Raw genomic sequence first — 26905 nt, 5'->3', positions numbered from 1 at the left:
TAAATATATAATAGTAAATCTGTCACATGCCATATTGGTGTATGCAGTATTTTTTATACCACTTTTCAACACAAATCCGAAAATAAACGTAAGTGGTAGGTTGGTTTTCGATAGAATACAGAGATATTGTGATTATTTCGGACAATAACTATTGTGTATGTGCTCACATTCATTTGATTGTTTACTGTATTTTTACCAATTTTAGTTGCCCTCCCGCTAGTACAGCAGTAAGTCGACGGACTTGCAACGCTCCAATCAGGGGTTCGATTCTACTCCGTGGGCTCAGCAGATAGCCGGATGTGGCTTTGCTATGAGAAAAACATACACACGTACCAATTTTAGTGAACTGTCTCGTTCATATTCGTCCCTAATCTATTTCTAAATATATTAAATCATTCTCAGAACACGACAAAATTTACGGATCATGATTACATACATTTATTTACTACACACACCCCTGTATCTATACATATATTAACCGTTAATTGATTCAGTTAGGAATAAAACAACGTGGAGTCATTGTGGAAACATTCTATTAATATATTGATAACAACCTTACTCCAGCAAATTTATAAAAGCTAGAAATGGATTAAACATGGAACCGGAGTTCAGTAGATTAGAAGTTGGTGTCATTAGATCGAAACATTGTGCCAAACTAACATGTAACAAGATCTCGACAAGTTGGAACCTCAACCATTAATAATATATAAGTAGATTATCTTACAGATTCAGAAAATAAGCACACACACAAAAAAAGGTTAATCTCTTACTGATGGCAATGCTAATTATTAACATCAAACAAACAGTTTTTATTCGTATGCTTAATTTGCTTCTTTTAGTAGTAAATCAATAACTATTTTGTGTGTGAATCTCATAAAATGATAATGTGCTCTAGTACATTTGCACATTGCTGTAATAATAAAATAAAAAGTAAATTAGTTGCTGTCTGCTGCGTGCTTATTCTATAATCAATGGTTCAGAGTTTGATACATTTCCACTTTATCTGTACTGAGCACAAATAAATCATATTGCGACGTGACTCCATAATTGAATAAAAGAGGTCCTGTGTCTGTCTGCTTAGATTTCAATTGGGAAAAACGTGTAAATATTGAATGCTTTCATAGATTGATTTGGTTTGGTTTGAATTTCGCGCAAAACTAAATGAGTGCTATCTGAGCTAGCTGTTACTAATTTAGTAGTTTAAGACTAGAGGGAAGGCAGCTAGTCATCACCACTCACCGTCAACTCTTGGGCTACTCTTTTACCAACGCATAGTGGGATTGACCGTCACATTATAACGACCCCACGGCTAAAAGTGCGAGCATGTCTGGTGTGACGGGGACTCAAACCCGCGACCCACGGATTATGAGTCGAGTGCCTTAACCACCTGGCCATGCCGGACCGGCACTCGCCGTTATAAACAACGGATTACACATCTCCAATTTTTCTAGTTAACCCTACTACACGATTTATCGTTAACAGATTCTTATGAAGAGAGTGAATGCAAAACATTGTGCAAACAAAAATAATTTCGCTGTATATTTGCAGCACTTTATAAAATATCAATGTATAAGTTTTCCATTGGATCGTGTAGTATTGACTGATTAATACATAAAACTACATTTAACTTAAAATCGTGTAAGTAGGAATTATTCGTATTCTCACCATTTGATTTATCGCCGTTTTTTGTTTTTTGATATTGTGTGATTTCAAGAGAAATAGAATTAACGATTAGATTTTAAAATGTAGATATCAAATGACGTTTTTACACTACTTGCAAGATACATTTTTACATGTTTTTTAACCGTTGATGAAAATATTTCAACCAATTAATTAATTGACGCCGAAACATATTTTTATTAAAACTTAATATGGTTTTGTTGTCAACGCTTTCCAATTAAAATCCATAACATTTTTCACAAATATGGTTCGTGTAGTGGGCCTGGCATGGCCAAGCGCGTAAGGCGTGCGACTCGTAATCCGAGGGTCGTGGGTTCGCGCCCGCGTCGCGCTAAACATGCTCGCCCTTCCAGCCGTGGGGGCGTATATAGTTACGGTCAATCCCACTTTTCGTTGGTAAAAGAGTAGCCCAAGAGTTGGCGGTGGGTGGTGATGACTAGCTGCCTTCCCTCTAGTCTTACACTGCTAAATTAGGGACGGCTAGTACAGATAGCCCTCGAGTAGCTTTGTGCGAAATTCTAAAACAAACAAACAAGCTTCTTGTAGTGTGGAAAAGCACTTTAAGAAATATCATAACCAAGTTTAACTAACTGCCAAGTGCTTGCTATCCTTTCTTTTTTTCAGAATTATTTCATGCAGTCGATAATAATTCTTACGTGGTTTAATTGTTCTCTGATCTTATTGAATATTAAAGTGTATTGATGAAATTACACTTAGGATTTTAAAACAAGTGTTCGCGATATGAAAAATAAGATGTTTATATGAAATAATAAATAGAATAATTACACATTATACCCTTATTTTTTAATATATTTCAACTGAAATAACTGAGGATTTTAACACAGAGAACCGCTTGAATGAAGGAGACGATCGTAGCCTAAATAATAAGGTGTTGGAAAATGAATCTGTGGATCTGAAATTCGCGTCCCATTTCCCCCAAAATAAATAAATTACACGATGCAAGTTGGAATCGTGGGTGTTTTATAAAAGTGATGATCATACTCCATTATTCAGTTGACCAATCGTTGTTCAACTGCCTATCCAGCTGCCTCATCTCTAATATGCCAGTTATAATTTGTGGAGAGCTATTGCAGATATCTCTTGAACAGCTTTGTGTGAATATCGAGAAAAAGAAAGAAAAGAAAAAACACGCTAAAATATAGACTTATTCCTTAGATAGAGTATGTTAGTGCCACCTGTTGACTTTTTAAATCAAAAATGAAGAATATAGTATCAAATAAATGTTGTAAAGTGAAGAGTGTTTAAAAAATACTAGCAACAGGTGAAAATACATTTTTATCAACTTCTCCATACATAAGAATTATCATGAAAGCGTAGTTATCATTTAGTAGATACCTTTTGATGATAGTAGATACTTTTTTCAAGTGCAAAAGGTTAAATTTTGCTCTAAATTATTGTAATTATTACTATGCATTAAATAAAAGATATACCTTTGAAATAAAAAATACCTTCAAAATAGTTTCACTACTACAATGAGAAAAGTACTTTATTATTTTCACAAATTTGATCTCCACCGCAAGATGGAAGCATTGTAATGTAAACAAGGCGGAGCTTTCAGTTTGAGCGACATTTCTTGAAGGACACGAAAATTCCTGAAGTCATTTATATTTTGTAACATTATTCATTATTATACGGCATTAATCATTATTTACATAAAATAAGAGATAATTGGATTTATTGTATAATAATAATGAACTATTAATACGTTTATAGGAAAACAGAAATTTCTGACACTCGCCTAACCATGGCCAAACACAAGCCTCTATCAAGAAGACTGCGGAGCAGCGACGACTTTTTTTTTATATGTCTGGAAAAGTTTTTTGTTTTTTTTACTTGATGTGGTATTCATCGGATGAGACGAGACGAAGGCCTCTATCTTTATTCGAGCGATTTTGAGCTGTCATTGTGGCACGTTTGGGAAGTTTCACCATTTTGGTTTTTAATAGTCCACGTAAGACTAGCGGCAGCTAGGAAGCTACTATTAGTATATTACTGCTCGATTGCGGTAATAAATTAAATGAAATTTTCCGCGCCACAATTTAAGATGGTTCAGCTTGTTGACTGCGTATTTAGGAAGAATTTTTTCTGATTTTTGGGTCTACAACGCAACTTCTGGTCTGTAATGACCGCTTAACCGACGTAACGTTAGGGTTGTTTGGCAAGTAAGGGAAATCTTCACTGTATTTAATAATATAATTAGCATTCAATTTACCACATTTCAAACAAATTATAAAATTTTAATATATCATTATTAAACATTAATTACAACAGATGTATAATAAGCATAGAATATAAATCTTAAGTTAGGTTGGAGGTAGCATTTCTGTTTAGATTTTACAAGCTTAAACTTTCGCCTTTACTACTTAGATCTGAATATAAATTTGATTATGCTACAATAGACCTACGATTATTGTTAGGCTTAACCTTAATTATACATGAAAAGACTAATCTAGTGTAGACCAATCTAGTTCTGTATTTGGTCGTAGTGTGTGCGAAATATGCATGAAAACGCTAATATTTCATGTGATTGAAAGTAAATTTAACTGTGTTAATGTCAGTTAATCGATTAGAATCGAGGGCGACCTATGCTATATATGTATTCAAATTTACTTTTTAGGACTAGGAATGTGGAACTAAAGTATACTTATGCGGTAGTTATAATATTGGTTATGAAACTTTGAAAGCTAAAGTATTTTTTACGTGTGAAGTTATAGTTGTTAGCGTAATAAAAGTATAATATGACTTTTTAAAAATACTATGTTGATGACATTTTTCCAGTTAATTTTTATAATTTTTTGTTCTTTCATAATATTTATATTGTATAGCACTGTTCATACAAAACTGAAAATATTTGACAATCTTATGACCACTTTGAAAAATAATCAGTGACATTCGAAACTACAGTAATGCAACCAAACATTGGGTTTTTCAAGACTATCCTTTTACACCCACCCTGACAAAAGTAAAAATTTAAATCCACTTTGTACTTTTAAATGTTTGTAGTAATATAACACTCAAAATATTTCTGTTGATATATTTCCATATAAAAAATAATCTAAAAAGATTAGTAATTATTAAATTATATATAATAAATTATTGATAACACAGAATTTTTAACACATACAAATAGAAAATTTAGGTAGGAATGGTTGCTGAGGTTATGTAAGAACATGAAGGTTCATAGTGATAGAAGGTTATTTAATAACTATGAAGATATGAACATTTTTTAACCAAAGTTTATTCTTGCATCTGTGTTCTAATAGAAAACAACAAAGAGGCTGGTGTATAAAAACTGTGGCATCTTATGTTTCATTAACAGTGTTATCATGTTTATTTCAACATTAAGACCTACATGTATGGGCTTTGTTGATCAGACTGACTCTGTATTAGAGAAAGAATATTGACTGTAATTATGAATTTACCAAGTGCATCTCCACAAAATGTAGCAAGCTGTTAATAAAATGTAGGAATCTATTACCATATGCAAAATCAGATAAGTTGTAAAGGTGTTTGTATTTTTTATGTGCAACTTGTACTCTGACAAGTCTGTGAGCATGGTGGTGATTATCTGAAAACTAAAGATGCTTTTGTTCATCATGTAGCTTCTGTAGTTTTAAAAACTTTATAAAAAAACTGCAGGTGTTTTCATATCTATGTATGCTGTAGTTACTCTGTCACTAAATCAGCAGTGTAGGATAAAATGAATAGTTGAATACTCTGGTGTCAAATAAATATTATATTGAACAACTATTGAGGCTGGCATTTGACATGTTAACCTCTGTGATTTTCAGTAGATGATAATGAAACATTTACTTTTTGCCACTGTTAGTTAGAGACTTTAGGAAGTAACCATGGCCCCTTGTCTTGCCACTGTTCATTAGAGACTTTAGGATGTATTTGTAGCCCCTTGTCTTGCCACTGTCAATTTGAGACATTAGGAAGCATTTGTAGTCCCTTGTCTTGCCACTGTCAATTAGAGACATTATTAAGTATTTGTAGCCCCTTGTCTTGCCACTGTTTATTAGAGACTTTAGGAAGTATCCATAGCTTCTTGTCTTGCTACTCTCGATTAGAAACATTAGGAAGTATCTGTAGCCCCTTATTTTGCCACTGTCAGTTACAGACTATGAAGTATCTGTAGCCATTTGTTATTTTCATCTGCACGGTACATTCTAGTGGATGATTAGTAGAATTTGATAGCTGATTGTTAGACTTATGAATTATTATCACTTGAGATTTGTGTAGTTGGAATGATTGAGATCAGTAATAAAGAGAAATGCCAATTTTAAGTGGTTGTTTGTTTTTGCAAGATTATTTGATTTAATCATAATTTCAAGTAATTAATGATTTTGCAAGACAAACACTTTTGTCAATGCTCATTGGTAACAGAATTAACTGACTAGTTCTTTACATTACCGTATGTTAAAGTTCACAGACTCTTACAGTAAAATGGCTGCAACACAATTCTTGATGTTAGTAAAACATGTAGGTTCAGAAGGTCAGTTTAACATAATACAAAACCCTATAACGAGTGCTTTCATCATCAATTTGATTCTGATGAAGAAAGGTACATCTTTCGAAGCAGTCTGTCATAGGTTGTCTTTTTGTTACAAAATACTTGCAGCAACTGCTTGTTCATTCCTGTTTATTTAATACAATAAATGTATCAGTGAATATCAAGATCTACAGTCTTTTGGAATCATGACAGCAAGTTTGAAATCTAATTTATTCGATGCTCTTGTTAAATCTGGAACATATCCTATGGGCAAAGAAGATTCAGAACCAAATGCTTTGTAAATTTTATATTATGTAGGAAAAATTGGCATGTGTAATAAGATATTTTCATTTTTCTACTTTTGTTTTTGTAACAGCTTTACATCATATATTTTTTTGTCTTGACACATTTGTGTTAGAAAGATTTTCGATGTTTGTTTCTCATCCTGTTCATTTATTTTTTTAGTATCACTATTTTTCAAGATTCATTATTATTTAGAGTATAGTATATTCCAATGCATTGTGTAACTTGAGTAAAAATCACATTGTAGTTTTATTTGTTTCTTACTTGGTAAATGTTGTATAATGACTTATTGTGAAGAGTAACCCTAACTAGGTTTTGATTATGTTTGAAGATGTGTGTACAAATTCATAAAGCAATTGTTTTAATAACATTTTGTATTGAATGTTAGAATTTTTTGATACAGTTTAAATTTACCCTAGTTTTATACATTATAATATATTGGGGGTGTATTTGTTCTTCAGCTGTGCTGTAATTGGGAACTTTTTTTTCATGTCTGAAATGTTGTGGTTAGAACATGGCACTGATCTTTGGAGATGTTTAATTTTTAACATTTCTGTTTGGTATGAAAATGTTTTTGTTATGCAACAGTGACTTATTGGGCAGAAATAATTTAATAGACTTGTGTTCCAAACAAAAGTTATGTAAGAATAATTAGACCAGCAGTAATTATTTTAACACTTTTGATTGTAGATTTTTATATATTTTTTCTTAAGTCATCTTTTCTGCACTTCTCGGTGTTACACAGTGTATGTATATTGACTGCAAGATACGTCCGTCAGATTGCGTGAGGTGTGACTGCAGATTCAACAGGACTGTATGAGATATGACTATATAGATACATATATAGAACTTTCAGTAGAATATACTGTCCACTCTTTTGGTTTTGATACAGACTTTTATTATTCATTGTGTGTTATATAGTTTGGCATATACTGATTTGAGAGCACATGGATACACATGTAGTGTCTAAGTGATTTGATTGGCTAATGGTGAAACTTCGGAAACCACGTGATGATACTGCTTTTAGCATGGTGGGTGATCAACTGAACTGATAAATGAAGGAAGTGGGAGGGGGGGAAGAAGCTGTGTGTTTGTACTCTTAACTTTCTGTTGTAATGTTGCATAGCTTTCATGAGCTTAAGCCCTATTTGAGAAAGAAATGTGTGTGTGTAGTGGAGAAAATTAATTCTTCTGACTTTGTAATCTTACTTCACATGAAGTACGTTCTTTTCTTTTAGTTCACAAGAGCAATACTTTTCTACACTTTGACCTGTCAGTTTCAAGTTGATTTCTTGCTATTAATTGTTTTAAACCTTGACCTGTTGGTGCCGAGTTGATTTCTTGCTATTAATTGTCACAGGATAGTACCTGTACACACAGACATTGTTTTATTCACCATATTACTAGCACTGACAGTTGTGTTACCTATATGATGTTTAAGTCTGGGACTAGTTTATGCTATCTACCACACAAAAAGGTATTAGCACACAAGTAAACTTATGTGATGTGGTGACCCGTGAAGGGGAGGAGAGAATCCTAGTGGTTGAGGGGTCCAACCCTAACACACCACTTTGGCCTTGAATTCCTGTAGATGGGTGGCCTTTGGGTGGCCTCCCCTTGGATCAATCGGTTGGTCCTCTTTGGCTGGAGTCAACCAAGTTCCAGTGTTGGAAGTTCTCAACTGGTGTTGTGGACATTGTGCCTGATGCTGGTGTTTGGGTATAGTGCTCATGAAACCCTGGTGTTGCTGCATTGTCCTTGCATGACATTGTAGTGCGTTCCCTCGTAGGGCTCCATGGTGGGGTGGGGTCAGTGGGCACCGAAATTTTTCTTTTTTCCTGTGGATCCTCCTTCAAAAAATTTAGATAAAATAGTGAAAAAACAGTCAATAGGTAAGTGACCATGTCTTGAAGACTCTGAGCAGCAATCTTCAACATCTGTAACACACATACCTTATTTTCTTATATTACATTCTCTTTCAGAAAAACCTTTAGGGCAATTGTCCCCCTTTTTTATTCAGGAGGAACTGGAGGGACTTGCTGGCTGTCCAAAGTCAGTAAAGAAGCTTTGATCTGGAGACATATTGGTTGAAACATCTACATCCCAACATAGTGAACTTCTCTTGAATTCAAAGGCAGTTGGGGATATACCTATTGAGGTTACACCTCATGCTACTTTGAATTCATCACGAGGAGTTATTGTTGAGAGGGATTTGAATAACATCCCCGAGTTGGGGATTCTCGCTGGTTTCGCCACTCAAGGAGTTTCTGCAGTGGGGTGCATCTCCACTCGCAAAGATGGAGTTTCACTGTCGACAGATATTCTTGTTTTGACATTTACATCACCATGTGCACCTGCGACCATCAAGGCAGGTTATCTAATTTGCAGGGTACGGCCATGCATTCAAAACCCTCTCTGATGTTTCCAAAGTCAGAGGTTCGGCCACTCAAAGACATCATGTCGTGGTTCCCCAACATGTGCTCGTTGTGGTGGCAAGGACCACGATGCCTATGAATGTGACATGGACCCACATTCTGTCAACTGCGATGGTTCGCACCCTTCCTACTTTCGTTCTAGCCCAAAATGGTTGGAGGAAAAAGATGTGCAGTGCTTGAAAAAAACTCATAACATTACTTATCCTGAGGCTTGAAAATTTATGTCCGCTACTTCATCTTGGACATATGCTGCTGCACTTTGCTCCACAACTACAGTGGGAGTGCAGACAGATCTCTCTGTGCCTCCAAGAGAATCATTCTCAAAACAAAAGAAAAGCCTTTTGACCTCCACGATTAAAGAAGTTGATGAATGAACTTCTACACCCATCTCTGTTCCTCCCACACATTCCAACAAACCCCAAGATCCATATCCTTTGGTTCCTGGTACAGGCATTTTTTTGGATACATCTTTTTCTCTCACTCCAAGATGCAAAGCAGTCATTTGTCTGTGTCCTCAGTCACTGGAATCCCCTTCCAACAACAAAGACCTGCCTAATCAATGCAGGGCAGGATCCATGGAGGTCAATAGACCTCCCTCAAATAAGGACAGTAAAGCAAAAAGATGTTGTTGTAAACAAAAGGGTTCTCCAGCCCATTTGCTGACACATCATTAAAAATGACCTCCTTGATACATTGGAACTGTCGAGGTTTACGATCTAATCTGGATGACATCAAAACCTGGTTGCTTCCTACCATCCTGTATGTCTTTCCTTACAGGAAACATTTCTGAAACTTGCCGATACACTCACCTTTCGGCATTTTACTCTGTATAGAAATGACAGGCTGTGTGATGGATGAGTACATGGAGGGGTGGCACTGTTGGTTGATCAGCATGTGTCCACCCTGTCCTTGTCACTCAACACACCCTTGGAGACCGTAGCCATTCGTGTTGTCTTGGGTTATACCATTACTTTTTGTTCTCTCTACCTGTCACCTGGAGATACATTTGATCAATCAGACCTTGATGATCTCATTGAACAGTTGCCAGACCCTTGGCCCTAAAGATGTTGGACCCCATTCATCAATTGGACTTCGACTCTGCACTAGGGCTTTCTGCACCTCCCCAGGTCAGAGCTTATATGTAGAGTCTCATGAACCTTTGTCGCCTGCAACTGTCTTTACTATGTTCTTCGAAACTTCGTTCCTTACCAAAGCATCCAACCTGGGATTGTGTTTTCCTTCCTCGGTGGGACATACTCTTTCAGAGCAGATGATCTGCCATTGCTCCTTTTGGCCTTTGCATCCAGGTGCAGTTGGATGAATTGGGTCTGTCCTTGGACATCCCACCATGGCTTATTACAGTCCCCAAATGTGACCTTTCCTTAAGTCATCTGAGAAGAGCAGATACTCCCGATTAGAAGTACCATCTTTTATTCACTGAACATCTTTTGAACAATCTTTCCTTTCCAATGTATACAGATGGTTCCAAATCAGGTGGCTCTGTGGGCTCTGCAATGGTTTGTTGCATTTCAGTGTTTGCACGCAGAATCCCCTCTACAGCTTCTGTGTTCACTGCTGAACTGTATGCCGTTTCTCTTGCCCTGGATCATATTGAAGCTAAGCAGTACTCTAACTGCACTGCTTATACTGACTTGCTTAGTTCTCTACTGGCTCTGGAATTGCTTCACACCCTGTTCTTGCTGATATTCAAAACCAACTGGCCCATTTCTCATTAACATCTACTTCTCTCCAGTTTTTCTGGATACCAGGCCACATTGGTATTCCCTGGAATGAGCTTGCAGACACGGCAGCTAAATCAATCTGCTCTGGCACTATCTCTGCAGCGGTTATTCCATACATGGACTATGGTCCTGTATTCAAGGCTCAGCTCCATGCCAGCTGGCAGTTCACTTGGAGTGAGCATGCAAAAACAAGCTTTTCCAAATTAAACCCTATATTGGATTTTGGCCGTCTTGCTTCCCTAAGGATCGGAATAAGGAAGTTGTTCTGAGTAGACTACGTATTGGTCACAGTTTTTAACTCATCGTTTTCTTTCATCTGAAACTGATGCACCAGTGTGTAGTCTATGTAACACTCAAATCACCATAAGGCACATTTTACTTTCTTGCTTCTCAGTAATGGCACCATTTTAAACATGTTCTGTCCCAGGGTTTGTGTGTAACATTGGACAGTGTTATTGGTGATGGTGACACTGTCAACCTTGATAAATTTTTTAGTTTTTTAATGGCCATTAATATTTTTAACCTCATTTAAGTGTTTTATATTTATTCATTAAGCCTTTTTTATTGTGCTTCCATTTTAAGAATCACAATATCTCTGGTTTGATTTGAAATTAGAAAATGGCCATAGCATTAAACTTGAAACCAGGACTGGAAAGGCCAACTTCATGTGACTAACGCTGCTGTTTGAACTGTCCATTTTAACTACTCGTTAGTCATCCTGGCGAGTTATTATTACAATTTTGCTTCATGTCTTTTAAAACTTTTATTACTTTACTTTTTGATAATGGCTGTAATGACACATAACCAGGAACCAGGACTGGAAAGGCCAACTTCAGATGACTGACAGTGGTTCTTGTACTTTCCTGTTGGTCTTCCTGGCAGGTTATGATAATTACTATTATGCTACAGAAAGTCCTTTACAACTTTCCTTGCTGTGGTTTCTCTCTTAACATCGTAGATTAGATATCAACATTGGTTTTATGCTATTTATGTTTTTAAATGCTGTTTTGTTTTACCTTCATCTCCTTTTATGAATTTTACTACACTTACTTTAGTTTTACCTTTTTACAGAATGTTTGGCACAGATTGCCTAGCTGCTTTGTGCCATAAAACACTAAATCAACCAATCCTTCTGAGGTTCTGGCAATGTTGCTAACTCTGCCCATACTTTTTCTGTACTCACTTGGAGACTCATTGGCTGTGAAAGACATAAGACTACAGTTCATTGTGATGTGGAATTTTTTATTCCTTTCTTGCCTCATTTAAAATACATTTTTTTCCTGAATCTGACAGTGAGGACAGTGGCTGTTTCATCAGCTCTCTTCACCTCCTGAGTTTACCCTAAGCTCTAATGATCTTTCTACACATCTTTGTGGATTTAATTATTCAGATTTTTTATTACTTTTCTTCTGTGTCTTTTGATTCCACTTCTTCCATACAACATATCTAACCCTGATGCTTGTTTGGTTTTCTTTCTTTTCCAAACATACTTGTCATTCCTGGATCAGCTTCATTCCCACTCAAGGCCCTCATCCTCCAACTCTAGGATTCCTTTGCCATGGCTTGTGGTCATTCTATTTTTTATTCTCAAATTCTTAAGTCCTTTCCACCTATTGGAAGGAAGGGAGCATCTGTCTCTAGTAACATACTAGTGTTCAGTTTTCCCATCTGTGCCTTTTCTTACCCACATTCTTCATTACCTGTCTTGCATCTTTTACATGAAGCCCTTCATCAAGATCCTGACAGTTTCTACAGCTGGTTGGTAATGTTTTGTACATTTGTTTCATGAAACCCTTCAAAATATAGTTGACAAAAGTTATTTTTGCAGTTCTGCTTCCAAAAGTATTCTTCTGTGTCAACTAGACATGTTTGAGGTAATTCTCAAAGTACTTTACTTCATAGCATAGTTATACAGAACAACTCTGTAATACAGGTATGTGTACATGTACACACACAGTCCCAAAAAGAAATCTTGGCAAAATCAGTTTGAGGACTTTTTTTTTCTGGGATAAATTATAAACCATTTTTATTACTTGTAGCTCTAGTTCTGTGATGGTTGTTTTAAGGTGGTTTAAAAAATATATTAAATTGCTTTCTTTCCTCTCTCTGTGTATGAGCTTGAATAATCGTATTTGCCTATTTCTAGCCGTAAATTAATACATAGCTTAAATGTAACTCCATGGCTTATTTTCATTGTTTCTTTTCAGTCTTCCTGTTGAATGTTTCATTGATGACTGGATGTTTAGTCTGTTACCTTGTTATCTTAGTAGGATGTTTATTTATTATGTCAGTCTGGTAAAGGGAGAGATGGTTTTCTCTTGAATTTTTCACTGATAACTGGATTTTTTTTCAGTCTGCTGTTGGAGGATGTTTATTTATTTATTGATCTGGTGTAGAGGGAGATTATATGCTGAATTAGTTGCTTTGGAATGTGATGGTTGTCTGTTTATCAAATTTGAGGCTGTTTTAAAGAAGACACATAGGTATTGAATATAGCCATCCTTCTGTGTCACTGTCGAGTTCAGTGTAGATGCCCCGCTGCGGGTCTACAGAGCGGGTCACTGTCGAGTTCAGAGTGCATCTGTAGAGTGTCGCTTATCCCTCCTCTATGTCTATAGAATTATTATATATTTTTTTGTATTTCTGTTGAATCTCACCCTTGTGTAAAGGGGGGATGAACACATTGAAATCATCAGGTATATAAATGAGAGGATTACCCATATTTTTTCTGTTATAGCAGCTGTCTTTTGAACTTACTTTGATGTAGGGGAGGGAAGGTGTGTTGTCTAGTAAAGAACAGCACAGATGTTTTACTTATGAATATTGTTGTCCTTCCAGGATCTAAAACACTACAGCTTGTTTACATACCTTACATCACAGCAGGCCTAGATAGATGTTTTCAGATCTGGGAGCCAGGTCTGATGTAAGAAAGTTATGGAACATGTATTGAGTTGGTTGTGTGGTTATGGTACAAGACATACATTTTTACGACCAAAAACGTAGGTTCAGTATATAAAATTATTAAAATAGCAAGCTAAATAAATATAATTAGGTGGATTCTATCATTGAATGAAAGAAACATGACAAACTTTTCAGAATATGTATTATCTACTCACAACTGCAACACTGACAGTGATAATCAAAGGCCTTTTGGTAAACCTAACATAACTTCACTACTACTTGTTCCAGGAAATGGAAGGCTTCAGACTCAAAGAACATGAGTCCAGAAGTGTCCTAGGTTAAAGTTTTACTTATCACAGTAGTACACATGAAGGAAATGGGAGAAAATAATGAAATTTGTAGTCGCCATGGTGACTTGGCACTCTGGATTTTTCAGAGCCTGTGTTACTGGGATCTAAAACACTATCTAGATACATTACATAAATACTTAAAAAATGCAGCTTCTCTAGGTGCATTACAACAAACAGTACCCTAGAGGAAGGTTACAAAATACTACAGCTTATCTAGGTACATTACCTCAAACTTTAGTTTAAAAGAAACTATCATGTTATTGCTTTGGTGATGGTTTATGTTTTTGAAGGGTTTTGATCATAAGTCATGATAAAAATACTTTCCAGCTAATTTTCCATAGAATGTAAATTGCACTGCTTTCTGTACAATTGTGACATCATTTTGAGACCTGGTCATATTCCTTGTTTACTAGATTCTGGTTAGAACATGCCATACAATACAGAACATGCTTTAATTTATTTATGAATATTTTTATTCCATCCAGTATGATCTAGAATGTTGGGAGCTATTATATATTGTGTAGGTGAGGTTTTAAACATACATTGACATTTTTGACACAAGATGAAGATTGGTAAAAACATATCTAGTGACTGAAGTTGGTCTGGTGCTATAGCAAATTGACAATTGTAAGATGTGTAGAGGTATTTCAGTCCTGCGATTGGTTAGCAGATATATGATGTCACATTTCATGACACACGCTGCAAGTTTCTTGGCTTATAGCCAGAAGTTTGAGGAAATAGAAAAAAACATCAGTGAACTCTAGCTGTTAGTGGTTAAACTACATTTAGTATGTAAATTAATATGCTTAGTGGATGCAACATTTTACACTCAATGTCGCCTTTTAAAAAACTGCATGAAAAAGTAAAGGATAAGATAAAAATTGACTTTAACCTGATGGTGTGGTGATGTTATAAGAAAAAAGTCAAATTTAAGTTAGTGACTTAAGAAAATGCTTTCACAAATAGTGATGCAGTATGAAGAATATAAAAAGTAATTAGTATTTTATTAAAGACTGTTCACATATGACAAATTAATTTTCTGCTAAGTAGATATTGAATGTAGGGTCTTAAACATAAATGTTGCTATGAGCTGTGTTTTGTCTAGTGTGGGCAACCATTAACCCAGGATTGTAGCATTGTAAATCCACAAATTTAACACTGACCTACTAGAGGACATTATGTTTAAGAGGAAATTGTTTCCAGTTTCTTTGTATGTTGTAAGAAACATTCTTTAGTATACCTTGTAATTTCACACGAGAATGTTTTTTTTGTAATATATGCAAGACCTAAGCAAGAGAAACATTGCTGGCTGTAAGTTTCAAAGGTGTCTTATTTTAAGTTCCTGTGAGCCATTTTTTAATTCTTTTTTGACAAGTTATTTGATAAAGAACTTTCCCCTAATCAATGCTGTTTTGTGGGTTGATGTAGGAACACTTATTGTGGAATAAAATAGTTGATAAGAAGTACTTATTTTGTTGAAATGGAAATGGTGTTGCTAAACTGTTTCCCCTTCTTGTAAACAGTGTCAACAGCACAACTTGCAGAGAGTTAGATGTTAGTTTGTTTCTTTTTAAATTAAGCACAAAGCTATACAATGGGATATATTTGCTCTGCCCAAGATGGGTATTGAAACCAGCTTTCTAGCATTGTAAGTCTGCAGAAGTACCTTTCTGCCACTATGAACAAAACTTCCTCTAAGCCAATAGTAAAATAATGGATTTTCTTTCTATACTTTTGTGTTTGTAAAATAATACAATATCAGGAGTTTTAAGGTGATTGATAAGAAATACCTTAAAAATAACAGCATGAAGGAAAACGTAATACAAGACTGTATTTTCAGAATAATCAACTTATAGGATATCAATTTTCTGGCAGAATTTAAGTTTCAGCTGTCATGCAAGAAAAGCAGTCAAAGGTTGTGAAACAAAAAACAAATAGTATGTTTAAAGAACTCTGTCATTATGGGGCTGGATGTTAGAGGGTGTGACTTGTGTAAATATGATGCAATTAGAACTGTATAAAATATATAACTGTTACAATACAGTGAAATGTTACACAAGCTACACTTTTACCACAGACAAAACATCCACTTTAATTATACAGAATCTGCTTATTAATTTAATGGTAATTGCTTAATTTACTAGTGTTTGTAAGGCTTTTTCATTCAAAGTTTAGATAATTAAAATTATCCTTAGTAATTATGTTAAGATTTTGAATAACCTATAAAGTGCTATGAACCTAACATTTGTATGATTTAGACAATATTCATGTAATGTATGCAAGTTTGTTTTTTTTATGCCTTCATGTAACTTTGTTGGCTTACTCATGTCACTTTTCTTGAACACTGTTAATTAGCTTTGTGTTTTTTTTTTAACAAAGGAATCATTCCATCTTACTCAAATATATAAACCTAATTTGGCACATTTGGAGTACAAAAATGTTTTATTTTTCAGTAATTAGTTTGTTGTGGCTTGACATTTTAATTTGCTCCACTGACTGTGTCATGATTTTCTAGCCTAGTAATGACAACTTAAACATTACTTACTTAAGTTCTTCTCTTTCCAGAATTGATTAAATCAATAATTTTAGCCTAGTTTTGAGGTTGATTCCCCTCGATAAGTTGTAGGTGGTGTAATTCATCTAGGAAATCACAGTATCTATGTCTAATATTGTATAGAGACTGCTAAAAGTGGTATTCTGAAATGTGTATTTATTATATGCATTTTTCAAATGTGGCATAGCAGTATGTCTGCAGCCTTATAATACAGGACACTGTGTACAGCACAGATATCCTGTTGTGTAGCTTTGTGCTCATACTACAAGCAAACAAATAGTTTCACTTGTGGAGAGTGAAAGAGCCATTGGGAAGGGGAAATAGGAAGTTGTATGGTGATAGTGTAAAGAATGCCAGAGCTGATTTTGTGCAAGTAAAGAATTCTGTAATTGTAGATTTTTAGTACAGGTTTGATTTTGGCCAAAAGAATGTTATACTAATGAAAACTTGTGTATTGTAGAAATTTGATATCAAAAGTTCCTTTGTTTATAGGATATTGTCAGCTTCATTAGTGGTGGATTTAGATGTATGAATAATATATCATTGTAAACCTTCATTCAGGAGTCCTTTTAATAACAAGAAGTTTAATTTTCAGTGATGTTGAGAAAACCCACTTGTAGAGAAATATATATACAAAAACGGCTTGTTTGGGTTGAAAGTTTAATTTTGCGTAAACGTAGAATATTATGATTCATTGTTTTTGTTAATAAACTCTTTTTCATGATCAATTTTCTTATCAAATACAGCCATCAGATTTTATTTAGTTTTGGATTCTGTAGTACTGTAAACTTTTGAAAACTCTTATTTTAAATAAGTTGGCCATTATCCAACTTCTATCATCATTTAAGGATTTATTTTTAACCTAACGAAGCAGAAGGTGCACTTCCAATATGATCTGCAACCTCTCGCATGTAGTTTTCTCTGATTTAGTGCTACATGCTATCTGCAAACCTTTTTGTCATCACTAGTGTTAAATTTTCCATCTAAACTTGTGTTTGCAGGAGTATTTGACATCCCTCTAACCAATAGGAGTGTGAAACTGCCTGTTGCAGCTGGCACCCTCTGTACTGTTTATTCAGTAATCATTTCTCTATTGTGTGTTGCAACCTTTACTCTATTTGCTTGGAGATTTCTTAACATACATATTTTGTACAAGATATCTAAAACCCCTTTATTGTGGAATTGTTGCTTTTTTTGGTTTTGAAGACTTTGGCTGCATCTGCAAACTTTGTGGATCATAATTTTCATGTCACTAATTACGAAACAAAGGTGATTTCTACTCTTTCTAGTGTTGAATATCAAGGTGTGGTTCAATCTAAGGAAACAGTGACAGTGTCGAGTTTTTATTGGGGGCAGGTAATGGAATCTTGAATTGTTCCTGTTTCTGAAGCTAACAGACATCCTTTCTCCTGCTTTTACCAACACTTTGTTCAGTGCTGTTTGTCTGCATCTTTTCTTGACATGGATTTTTATGGATGCTATCTTCTCTCCCTCTCCTATTTTTATTATTATTTCCTTGCTTCAGGGTATTATTTTTTCCTACTTCCATTGATGTGCAAGTCTGTACTGAAGATCTTTTGTCTCCATTTCACTCTGATCCAGCATGTCTTGATCTCATAATCTGATTAACTTATGCCTTGACTTATGGTCAAGCTGAAGCCAATTTCTTGGACTCCCAAACTATAGTTTTTTTCTCTTCAGTGCACCTTTTACAGGCCTACATACATTAACTTTCCTACATTATTTTTGAAACAATCCACTGTTTCTTTGAGGGTTTTTCAGTGGATTCTTATAATCTTTTTCATCTACATTGGTGTATTATTATTCTTTGGCATGGTTCCTACTTTTTGTCCAGCTGTATTAATCTCTCCATTATCTCAGGAACCTTTGTCTTCACGGTAGTGTTTTTGGGGGGCACAAGATTTTTGGAGTTATGGGCTAAAAGCCATTCACCTACATTTTTTTTCTTGTCTCCCCTTCTGTCCTATTTCTCTCAAGCTCCTTCTTTGCCAGTTGTGGTTTCCCATCCTTCATGTTAACTCATCTCATTTCTTTGTACATAAGCTTTTGTGTTGACAGTTTCACTAGTGGTTGTCCTCTGGGCTCAGGAACAATGAGAACACATCTCAATTTGTGGATCTATGGATTTCCTTTATGGCTGATTGTTGGATGTTACAAGATTTTTTATAGTAGACATGACCAGTGGAACCTTTCTCAGAATCTCTTGTCCATCTTTTCTTTCTCTGTAATGATCTAACCTGGTAGCTTGACAGATCCAATACTATGGAGGATATTCCTCTTTCTCTTGTTAGGCCTTTAAACATTTATATACAGTTGTATTTGGGTATATGTATTGGTAATAATCCATTTGGACAATGTAAATCACTGTTTCTAATCTCCTGTCCTTCTTTGTTTCATTCTCTATGAGTTTTTCTTATGACCTGCTATGTTTTGAGTGCCCTCTATCTTGTTGTGGATTGTTTTTGAAAACCCAATCAGATACTACCCACAGAGTGATCCCTCAATTCATTTGTTTTTCAATGGTTTTATTCTTGTCTGAGCACCCCTCATATTGATGCATTTTCTACTTAAACAGTGTGAAACTTCTCTTATTCTGAACTCCTGCTCTTCATCTTTTTGCAGTGGATGTGTTTGGTCAGGACTGTATTTGTTTTTCCTTAATTTTCTCTCCTGTATTTGTGGCAAACACTCACTATTAAATTCTTTTGGTAGCACCCTATTAATTGGCCTAGTCATGGTTGCCTCTTTTGAACCTTCCAACTTCATTCTTCTTTCTGCTGTCTCATTCTGTTAACCTGTTCTCCATAGAAGTTTATAAGCAGAAGTGGCATACTTATTGCTGGTGGTCTCTACACTGATCCTTCTAAACTTTCCATTCTTCAACTGTCAATTCTTCCTGTGGCTTATCTATATCAATTATTGCTACTTACTGAACAACTTTCCCAGGCTACGTTCTGATTTTACCATGTCAGCCAGGTTTTTCTCCTCATTCCTTACTTTGTCTGCTCTTTCATTTTTTGCATGTCTATCAACCTCTCCCTCCTTCTAGCCTATCTGACTCAGCCTTAATTTTGTTCTCCATGTTCTTACCGAACCTCCATTTGAACATTTGGTTTTGTTCCTTGTACCACCTGTCCTTTAAAGTTTACTTGTTTTTTCCAATTTGCTTGTGGTTTTTAGCATTGTGATCTGTATGCCATTAATTCTTCTCTCATTCTATTCCATCACAACTGTATTTGTTTCTATCTAGATTGCAGTTTTTCCCTAAAATATCTCATTCATGAGTGGGATAGTTTGTTTACTCCATCTCGCTTTCATTATCTCACCTTTATTCCAGCATGGATCTTGGTTGCTTCCTCTATTCTGTTCATGTGATCCATTGTTATTTGGTGTGGCTTTTGTAATTTCTGATCTTGCACCTTCCTTCCACAAGATTCTGTATCAACTCATGATCTTTCTAATATTACTTTTACTGAATGGAGAACAATGACATTTCCAGCTGTTCACCCCTATGCTGAAGGAGATTGCTTGAGCTGGCATGTGGATATCTTCTCACGTTGTTATCCCACACTGTTTTTCACACATTGTACTATCTCCAACTATGTGTCGTTTTCTTATACCTTCTTTGGACAGAGAATTCTAGTCCTTTATTGGGATCAGACTCAGTGGCATGTGTTGCCTGCAAAAGTGTGGCTAACCAGAATCTGCACAGGGTAGGGCCATTCGGGCCTGCTACAGCACTTGCCAGTGAGATGGGTTGTTCCACAAGACTTTTCAAAATATCCAATACTGCTAATTTTCCTAAACAATTCAGACAATACTGACCCATGGAATATCATGAATAAAGTAGGTATGGGATTCCTACCCATCCTAGTTTAAAACCTAGTTTTGGCCTGCTTTTAAAAATAGGGTTTTTATGGCTACTCAATGTACTACTCTGCACTCCAACGTTATTTCAACCCCATTCTTCTAGTAGAGCATGGGAGAACTTGGCACTCAAGAGTTCTTAGCCATTGGGGTGATGGACCATGCAATTTGCCTCTACAGTGTGACCAATTTCACACAGAAAATATGGCAAAGGCATTCTGTCTGTTTAGTACAGTTCACCCTCTGGTTGGTATTACTCCATCCTAGTGCTGCCTGGAAATTGTATTCCCAGTTGGTCTGGTGCTGGATTGATACAGAACCAGCTGACACAAGTCTTTGCTTGGTTGCAGGGCAGATACTTTCCTATCCTGTCTCACTGAGCTTGAGATGGATATTGTTAGGACCCTCCTCTCAAAATAGCCTAGAAACCAAATTTCCAGCATCACCCAATTTTGAATTGGAATTGAACCATTCATTATAATCTTGCATGCTATAGCCACATTATATGCATAAGACCCCTCGGTGTGATTTCCTGTATGTGGTGAGGTGACCTCTCAGGGAAGGTTTTGTTCTTTCAGTTTACCTCTTCTGGGATTTAAATATCCACCCACTTGTTTGCTGTGTATGGCAACCCATGAAGGGGAGGAGAAGATCCTGGTGGTTGATGTGCCCAACCCTAACACACTACTTTGGCCTTGAATTCCTGTAGGCGAGTTGCCTAGGGGTGGTGACCCTTGGATCAGTCAGCTGGTCAACTCGGGCTAGGGTCAACCAAGCACCAGTGTTGGATGTTCTCAACAGGTATTGTGGAGATTGTATCTGATGCTGGTGTTGGGGTATAGTGCTCATGAAACCCTGGCATTGCTGCAGTGTCCTTGTATGACATTGTAGTGCATTCTCTCATAGGGCTCCATGGTGGGTGGGGTCAGTGGGCATTGAAATTTCTTTCTTTATTATGAATACTCCAATTAAAAATCTTAATAAAATAGTGAAAAAATAGTCTATAGGTAAATGACTATGTCTTGAAGATCCTGAGCAGGAAACCTCACCATCTGTCCCACCTGTTGTACCTCATTTTCTTATATTGCATTCACTTTCAAACAAACGTTTAGGGCAAATGTCTCCCATTTCATTGAGAAGGGACTAGAAGGACTTGCTGGCTCTCCAAAGTTAGTAAATAAGCTTTGATCTGGTGACACATTGGTGGAAACATCCACATCTCAACTCAGTGAACTCCTCTTGCATTCAAAGGCCAGTGGGGATATATCTATTGATGTTACAATTCATAACATTACTTATCCTGAGGCTTGAAAACTGTTGTCCACCAACTCATCTCAGTCGTATGCTGCTGCACTTCATTCCACAACTACAGTGGGAGTGCAAACAGACCTCTCTGTGCCTCCAAAAGAATCATTCTCCAAACAAATGAAAAGTCTTTTGACCTCCATGGTTAAAACAGTTGATGAATCAACTTCAACACCTATCTCTGTCCCTTACATACATTCCAACAAACCCAAAGATTCACATCCTTTGATTCCAGGTGCAGGCATTTCCTCAGATATATCTTCTCCCACCCCAAGATGCAAAAAAATCATTCGTTCACGTCCTCAGTCACTGAAATCCCCTTCCAACAGCAAAGACCTGCCCAAGAGGGGGATTTGAAGAACGTTCCCGAGTCAGAGATTCTCGCTGGTCTCTCCACTCAAGGAGTTTCTGCAGTGAGGCGCATCTCCACTCGCAAAGATGGAGTTACACTGCCAACAAATACCCTCGTTTTAACATTTACTTCACCACGTGCACCTGCCACCATCAAGGCAGGTTATCTCATTTGCAGGGTTCGACCATACATACCAAACCCTCTTCGATGTTTCCAATGTCAGAGATTCGGCCACTCAAAGACATCTTGTCGTGGTTCCCTGACATGTGCTCGTTGTGGAGGCAAGGACCACAATGCCTATAACTGTGACATGAACCCACATTGCGTAAACTGCAATGGTTCTCACCCCTCTTACTTTCATTCTTGCCCAAAATGGTTGGAAGAAAAAGAGGTTCAGCGTTTGAAAACGACACATAACATTAGTTATCCTGAGGCTTGGAAATTGCTGTCCACAACTCTATCTCGGACCTATGCTGCTGCACTTCTTTCCACCACTACAGTGGGAGTGCAGACAGATCTCTCTGTGCCTCCAAGAGAATCGTTTTCAAAAGAAATGAAAAGCCTTTTGACCTCCGTGGTTAAAAAGGTTGATGAATCGACTTCCACACCCATCTCTGTTCCTCCCATACTTTCCAACAAACCTCAAGATCCACATCCTTCAGTTTCAAATACAGGCATTTCTTCTAATACATCTTTTTCTCCCACCACAAGAGACAAAACAATTATTCGTTCGCATCCTCAGTCACTGGATTCCCCTTCCAATAACAAAAACCTGCCCACCCGACCCAGAGCATGATCCATGGAGGTTGATAGACCTCCTCCGACTAAAGACAGTAAAGAAAAAAGATGTGGTCATAAACCGAAGGGTTCTCCAGCCACTTCACCTACCCGTTCTTAAAAATGGCCACCTTGATACAATGGAACTGTTGAGGTTTACGTTCTAATCTGGATGATATCAAAACACTGATTACTTCCTACCATCCTGTAAGTCTTTCTTTACAAGAAACATTTCTCAAAACTGCTGATACTGTCTCCATTTGGCAGTTTTCTCTGTACAGAAATGACAGGTTGTCTGATGGTCGAGTACATAGAGGGGTGGCACTGTTGGTTGATCAACACGTGCCCACCCTGTCTTTGTCACTCAACACACCCTTTGAGGCCGAAGCCATCCATGTGTCCTTGGGTCATACCATCACTGTTTGTTCTCTGTACCTGTCCCTTGGAGACATATGATCAATCAGATCTTGATGCTCTCATTGAACAGTTGCCATCTCCATTTCTAATCCTAGGGGATTTTAATGGATATTATCCCCTCTTGGGATGTGCTATTATTGATGGGAGGGGCCGATCTGTAGAGCAGATGCTCTCTGATCATAACCTTTCTCTTTTCAATAGCAGTTCTGTTATACTTATTTTCATGCACCTAGTCAGTCCTTTACTGCTATTGATCTCTCAGTTTGCTCCCCTTCATTATTCTCCCATTTTTCATGAAGGGTTGACAGTAATCCACTAGGCAGTGATCATTTTCCGATCCTTTTGAGAGAGACTGGCCGTGGTCGATGCCACCCTACCCGCGTGCCCCAGTGGAAGCTGGATCAGGCAGACTGGTCCACTTTCACTGCTCTCGCAGCACTAACTCCTGCCATCGTAAATCAGCCATCAATAGATGACTGTGTAGCAGCGGTAAGTGACTGTATTACACATGCAGCTGCTCAGTGTATTCCTAAAACCTGGACACGTTTTCCACGATATCCTCGTCCATGGTGGAATCCTGCTTGCCACTTAGCACGGAAGGCTCAAAAGCGGGCCTGGGATACTTTTCGTAGATATCCCACACTTTCAAACCGGGTTGCTTTCCAACGGGCCCGTGCACATGCTAAGTGGGTAAGACGGCAAAGCCAGAAGGAATCTTGGATTAAGTTCACAACCAGCATATCTTCTACCACCAGTTCCAAGACCATATGGGACAGGATTCGAAAGGTTAATGGGCACTACAATTCTGTCCCCCTCTCGATCTTACTCTCTGATGGTCAGGAGGTGACTGATGTTCGGAACATCGCTAACACTCTAGGTGAAAGCTTTTGCCGGGTATCTCGCACTTCTTGTTCCTCCACCTTCCTGGCCATCAAGACTCGGGCAGAGCGATCACCTCTTTCCTTTTGAACTGACTGTTTCTTTGACTATAATTGTCCCTTTACCCTGGTGGAAGTAAAAATGGCCCTTCATCGGTCTGCCAGTACGTCTGTTGGACCTGATGATATTCATTATGACATGCTGCACCATCTATCTCCTGCTTCTCTTGATGTCCTTCTGATTGTTTTCAACTGGATCTGGCAGGAGAATGTTTCTCCTGATGGCTGGCACCAGGCTATTATTTGACCTTTCTCTGAGCCAGGGAAAGATCACAAAATTCCTTCAAACTACCGTCCAATTGCTTTGATGAGCTGTCTCTGTAAGACATTAGAAAGGATGGTTAATGCTCGTCTTGTTTGGTTCCTTGAATCAAACAACCTTCTCTCGCCCACCCAGTGTGGGTTCCGTCGACAGCACTCCACCACAGACCACCTAATTAGTCTTGAAACATCTATCAGAGAAGCCTTTCTCAACTGCCAACATCTTGTATCAATATTCTTTAACATTGAGAAGGCTTATGACACTACATGGAGGTACGGTATTTTGCGAGACCTCCATACATATGGGTTACGTGGCCATCTACCCATGTTTATTAAAAAATTTTTAATGGACAGGAGATTCCAAGTTCGTGTGGTTTCGACACTTTCCCGTTCTTTTGTACAGGAACTTGGAGTCCCTCAAGGCTGTGTATTGAGTGTTACACTCTTCAGTATAAAGATAAATGCCATCACTGAACAACTCCCTGTCACTGTTGCGAATGGGCTGTATGTCGACGACTTTCACATCTCATGTTAGTCGTCAAACATGAGATATATTGAGCGGCAACTACAAACTGCCCTCAATTGTGTACGGACGTGGACTCTGGCGAACGGCTTTAATTTCTCTCTCTCCAAAACTGTATGCATGCACTTTTGCCGTCGACGGGGTATTCACCCTGAACCTGAACTTCATATCGGTGAAGTTTTGCTGCCAGTGGTCCCGGAGACCAAGTTCTTGGGGCTTATCTTTGATCGTAAACTGACCTTTATACCACACTTAAAGCAGCTTCAGGTCAAATGCACAAGAGCACTGAACATCCTCAGTGTTCTCTCTTCTACCAGTTGGGGGGCAGATAGGTGTTCAATGTTAAAGGTATATCGTGCTCTTATTAGATCGAAACTCGATTATGGATCAATGGTCTGTGGCTCTGCCAGACCCTCGGCCTTAAAGATGCTGGACCCCATTCATCACCAAGGACTTTGACTCTGCACTGGGGCTTTCTGTACCTCTCCAGTTCAAAGTATATACATTGAATCTCATGAACCTTCTCTACAACTTTGCCGTTTGCAACTATCTTTACAATATACTTCAAAACTTCGTTCCTTACCAAAGCATCCAACCTGGGATTGTGTTTTCCTTCCTCGGTGGGCCATACTCTTTCAGAGCAGATGATCTGCCATTGCTCAGTTTGGCCTTCGCATCCGGGTGCAATTGGATGAATTGGGTCTGTCCTTGGATAACACTGCAGATTCCACAGGTCGGCCCATCCCACCATGGCTTATTACAGTCCCCAAATGTGACCTTTCTTTAAGTCACCTAAAAAAGTCAGATACTCCAGATTGGAAGTACTGTCTTTTATTCAATGAATATCTTTCAAACAATCATTCAGTTCCCATTTATACAGATGGTTCCAAATCAGGTAATTCAGTGGGCTCTGCTATGGTTTGCTATGGGTCAGTAGTTGCACGCAGAATCCCTTCTACAGCTTCTGTGTTCACTGCTGAACTGTATGCCATATCTCTTGCCCTGGATCATATTTCAGCTGAGCAGTACTCCAACTGCACTATTTATACTGATTCGCTTAGTTCTATACTTGCTTTGGAATCGCTACACGTTAGCTCACATCCTATTCTCGCTGATATTCAAAACCAACTGGCCCATTTCTCATTGGCAGCTACTTCAATCTAGTTTTTCTGGATACAGGCCATGTTGGTATTCGCGGGAACGAGCTTGCAGACATGGCAGCTAAATATGTCTGCTTCAGCACCATCACCCCTATGCCTATTCCGTACATGGACTATGGTGTTGTCTTCAAGGCTTGGCTCCATGCCAGCTGGCAGTCCACTTGGAGTGAGCAACGCAACAACAAACTTTTTCAAATCAAACCCAAAATTGGACTTTGGCCATCTATCTTTCGTAAAGTTCAGAAGGAGGAAGTTGTTCTCACTAGGCTACGCATTGGTCACAGTTTTTAACTCATCATTTTATTTTATCTGGAACTGATGCACCAATGTGTAGTTTGTGTAACACTCAAATCACTATCAGCCACGCTTTACTTTCTTGCCATCGTTACAATTCTCAACGACGGCAATATTTTAAACATTTTTTCCCAGGGTCAGTCTGTAACATTGGACAGTTATTGGTGATGGTGACTCTGTCCACCTTGATAATGTTTTTAATTTTTTAAGGGCCATTAATCTTTTTAATCTCATTTAAGTGTTGCATATTTATTCATTACCCCTTTTTTAATTGTGGTTCCTTTTTTACAGTTTTAATCTCTCTCATTCAATTTGACATTGGACAATGGCCAGAACATTAAATAACTCGACACCAGGACTGGAAAGGCCAACTTCAGGTGACTAACGCTACTGTTTGAACTACTCGTTAGTCGTCCTGGCAAATTGTTATTATACTTTTGCTGCATATCATTTCGCACTTTTACTACTTTACTTTTTAGTACTGGCCATATTGACTCATAACCCGGAAC

At 37.5% G+C, this 26905-nt stretch overlaps 1 protein-coding gene across 2 annotated transcripts in view; it reads left to right on the top strand.

Annotated features, from left to right (window-relative positions):
* The first annotated feature begins 3314 nt into the window (after window positions 1–3314).
* LOC143244134 (uncharacterized) overlaps window positions 3315–26905 on the top strand; it is a 43068-nt gene continuing 19477 nt past the window's right edge. For both annotated transcript variants that reach the window (XR_013024908.1, XM_076488265.1), the window contains exon 1: window positions 3315–3863. The gene's annotated coding sequence lies outside the window, so the exon portion shown is untranslated. The remainder of the gene's footprint in view (window positions 3864–26905) is intronic.

Source organism: Tachypleus tridentatus, chromosome 2 (genome assembly GCF_004210375.1).
Source record: "Tachypleus tridentatus isolate NWPU-2018 chromosome 2, ASM421037v1, whole genome shotgun sequence".
NCBI lineage: Eukaryota > Metazoa > Arthropoda > Merostomata > Xiphosura > Limulidae > Tachypleus > Tachypleus tridentatus.
This window is presented reverse-complemented; position numbering and strand designations above follow the sequence as displayed.